At 44.0% G+C, this 4306-nt stretch overlaps 1 pseudogene; it reads right to left on the reverse strand.

Moving 5' to 3' along the window:
• Positions 1-600: 600 nt before the first annotated feature.
• On the reverse strand, positions 601-1308 carry LOC103068552 (60S ribosomal protein L27a pseudogene; annotated as a pseudogene).
• Positions 1309-4306: the final 2998 nt, after the last annotated feature.

Genomic DNA, 4306 nt, shown 5'->3' on the forward strand with positions numbered 1-4306 from the left:
CATAAGGAACATGAAACAGTTAAATGACAGAGTATAGTATACCAAGCCCTGTCCTAGGTACAAGGGCAACGGCTCTCAACCTTGGCTGTGCATTAGAGTTCTCCTTGGCACTCATATAAACAATTTAATAAAAAGAAATACAATCTAATGCCAAACCCCAGACTAATTAAACTGGAACCTCTGGGGATTCTCCCAGGCATCTGCATTTTTCAAAGCTCCTCAGGTGATTTCAATGTGAAATCAGGGCAGAGCACCCCTCACTAAATTGACAGAGTTGAATAGACATAATTTGCTCCCTTGAGAAAGTAAACAATCATGTAAATAAATACATGTGATATAAGACATTAGATGGCACTCACGGTAATGCACACAAGGGATCGTGTTTTGGGAGAGAACGAATAGACTAATTTTCCTTGGGAGGATCAGGGAATACTTCATGGGGGAGATGATGTCAGAATAATTTTGAAGATGACAAAGGACTTTGCCAAGTTGGCAAGCAGGGAAGAAGACTGGAGGGGGGAAGGGAGCTCACATGCTGTGCATATGCAGGTAGAGAAAAGTTAAGAAGGTGCTGGAGATTTCTGACCCATAACATAACTATCAGATATGGAACAATTTGTGCAGAGCGCTCTCAACACTCAACCCAGAAGCTGCTCCTGACTGCTGAGAAATCAGTGGCTGGGAAAATTCCCCCTTCTCTTCAGTGGAACCTGTACTGTGAGAGCCGAGAGCTGGAAGGCAGTGCTCGTGCAGAGATATCCTTCCACAGACTAAGGGGTGACAGGGAGGACATTGAATGATATCCAACTTTTTGTGCTGTTAATGTTTTAAAGCAATTTTTAGCATTTAATGAAATCCATGTGGCTTCAAGCCACCAGGGTATCAGACCCCTCTTCCTGCCCTTAATCTTCTCCCTGGCTCATCTGCTGAAGAATTTGACCTTCATGATGACAGGCAGCTTTAGGAGCTTCTCTTCTCCAAAATGTTTTAGTAGCATGATCGTATCACATCCGTGATGGGGGTGTCTCCAGTCTTGGTTTTGGTAGCATTTACCCATGTCTGCTCACTGACCAAGGTCCGTAATTTAGTGAGGTTGACAGTGGGGCAGAAGTTCTGGTTCCTCTTTAAGTGGTTATGCCTCATACGAACCTTGTCAAAGTAACCTAGGTAGTGTTTGCCTACGTTGATCGTATGGTGATGCCTGCCCCTAGCATGACCCCCGCTTCCCCAGTGTTTCTGGTTCTTGCTGATGTGGTCATCACCATGGCTCCCATGGTCCTGAATTTTATGGTTCTTCCTTAGTTTGGATGGTAGGTCAGTGACCCAGACAAATGAGATGTTAATATTTTTGAAGTTGCAACATTTTCATGAGTGGATGCTGTAGCTAATAGAAACAAAAACTGTGGTTACAGAGATAAAATTTATGAAGTCTTGGTACTTGGTGCAAATTTTGAAGACGTGGTATGAATTTCGACAGTGACATTCACGTTTGGAAATACTGCTTGAGGGCAACACCAGTCAAGCCACATACTCATTGCCAGCTGAGTTGTGACCAGGCTTATCCATCATGTGACGTCTTGTCAATTACCACAGCTAATTGTGTCATTGCCCCTAACAATGCTACAACTAAAGCTACAACCACAACAATTTGAAAAACATTTTGAGGGCTTACTATGCCCTAAATGTGTTAACTATTTTAAGAAATCTTTGATTATGTTTTGCCACCTGTACTCCATTTATTTTATTCTTAATATTCATCAGATGTTTTACTTGCATATCTGTTTACTCATAACAAGGGTAATATTTTGAAAAATTTAAGGAGATACTTTTCTCCTTTTTGTGGTAAATCATGTTCTTCCAATACAGTTTTAATTTTTTAAATTTATTTTATTCAAGTGTATTTGATTTACAATGTTGTAATTTCTGCTCTACAGCAAAGTGATTCAGTTATACATGTACATATATACACTCTTTTTCTTTTTCTTTTCCTTTATGGTTTATCACAGGATGTTGAATATTAATTTCCTGTGCTATACAGTAGGATCTTGTTGTTTAACCATTCTATATGTAATAGTTTGCAACTGCTAATCTCAAACCCCCAATCCTTCCCTCCCCCATCTCCCCTCCCCCTTGGCAACCACAAGTCTGTTCTCTATGTCTGTGGGTCTGTTTCCTTCCAACACAGCTTTAGAATAAGAAGGAAGAAAGATGCCACCTCAGGGAAGAGAAGAGTGCAGAATAGGGAACATCGTTGTGAAAGATGAAAAAGTAGCTGAAGGCCCGTTCCTGCTGCTTCAGATGGCATGGGAAGAAACAAGTTAGCAGCTCAATGAAGCAGGTGGTGAAATACATGTATCTTTATCAACCTCACTGGGCTGCAGTACAGGCAGGGGAAACCAGCTAGATAGATTGAGGGGGAGATGAAAGCAGAAGAGGATTTTTTTTCTTTTTCTGCTTTTTCCTATTTGGGATCTGAGACGGGAAGGATTTATAAGGTGTCCCCCATGTTAACATGGGGTGGCCACTTCAGAGCCAACTCAGATGCACGCTGTAGTTAGGGGAAGAGTTAGCCTGAGACAGCATCTTAAGCCTCCCTTGGCTCTTGTGGGGACTGGAAAAAGCCAGGATTGTTTCTGAACTACTGAAGGACCCGAATGTTAGCTGAGAATGACTAGAAAGCTTGCCCTAGGGGTTGCTGCTCCAGAGGCAAAGTGATTTATAGTAGGATGCTGCAGGGGGGGCCACCTGGCCTGGGGAATGAAAGGGAGTGGTCAACCACACAGGGATGTGCAGGAGTGGGGAGAGACCCATCACAGGCCCTGACTGGGTTGGGAGAGCAGAGATCTTAAGTTTACCTATCATGGGCTTCCACATGGTCCACTGCCAAGCAGGGTACCCAGAAACTGGACAGCAAAGGACAACACCATGGAGACCAGAGGAGCCTGGATTCAGTGGATGGGCCTGGGTGGGTGGATGTGAGGCCCCTTCTGTTCCTGCCACCACAGTGCCGTGTTCTCCTGCCTCCTTGATCCCCATCCAGTGCTCAATGGAGAATAAGTGTAAGGAGGAAGGGAGGAAATTGGAAACACTGGGGAGAACCTAACTTACCTTAAGAGATTGTTTGAAGCATTGCATCAGACTGTGTTAACTTGATTAAACTAACTTCAGGTTTTCCCCACGACCACTCGAGGTAAGGATTTGTGAGGATTATCAGGTTAATTCAGGAAATATAAATGGTGCATTTTCTTTGAAATCTGAGTATAATGTACAAATTTGTGATCCAACTATCCTAGTTTCCAGGACTGCCGCAACAAATCACCACCAACTGGGTGGCTTGAAATAACAGAAATGTATACTGTCATAGTTCAGGGGGCAAGAAATCTGAAATCAAGGTCTCAGCAGTGTTGGTTCCTCTTGGAGCCTCTGAAGGAGCTTCTTGTGGTTGCCGACAGTCCTGGGTATTTCTTGGCATGTAGACTCATCACAAGAACTCTGTCTCCGTCTTCACATGGCTTCTCCTCTGTGTGTCTCTGTGTCTCTTCTTCTTTTCTTACTAAAGATACCAGTTATTGGATTTAGGACCCACCCTAATCCAGTATGACCTCATCTTAACTAACTACATTTGCAAAGACTCTCTTTCCAAACATTCTGAGGTTCTGGGTGGGTGTGAATACTTGGGGACACCATTCAACCTAGTACACCAACAATACTTATTTATTTCTCCCTCACTACCCTGTAAGCTCTAGGAGGGCAGTGACCAGACTGGTTTTATGGATCATATTGGCACCTCACACAGAGTGTGTTCCCATCATGTTTTTACGGATTAAATGAAAGAATGGATGCACTCCATCAGTTACGATGTTTTCTCCTTTCCTCTAATCCTTCCACCCATCCCAGTGGTACATCTTTAGTCCATCTGGGGTCAGACTAGTCTTCTGTTCCCATTATCCAGGACCTCCATCCCCACCTTTTTCTAGCCCTTGCAGGAGGTTTCTCCAACGATACAGCTTTGATCTATGAGCAAGTCCCCAAAACTTGTACCCCTCGGCTTTTAAGTAGAGGGTGATTCCTGAATCTTAGTCTTTCTGCCTCTTCTGGCATTTGTTGAGCAAGAGAGGTGTCCTGCCTCTGTGCAAATACAGAGGATATCTATTTCTCGCCTTGCAAGTCTGGGAGAGGCCAAAGCCCTGTCTGCCCCGTCCACCCTTCCTGACCCTCCATTAGCTCTGCTGTTTATCTGAGTTGAGGATTAGCCTGGGCGAGACACCTCCTCTGCAGGAGGGAGGGTCCCCATGCAGAATTTTGG

This window comes from Lipotes vexillifer, unplaced genomic scaffold (genome assembly GCF_000442215.2).
Source record: "Lipotes vexillifer unplaced genomic scaffold, Lipotes_vexillifer_v1.1 scaffold306, whole genome shotgun sequence".
In the NCBI taxonomy this organism is placed as follows: Eukaryota; Metazoa; Chordata; class Mammalia; order Artiodactyla; family Lipotidae; genus Lipotes; species Lipotes vexillifer.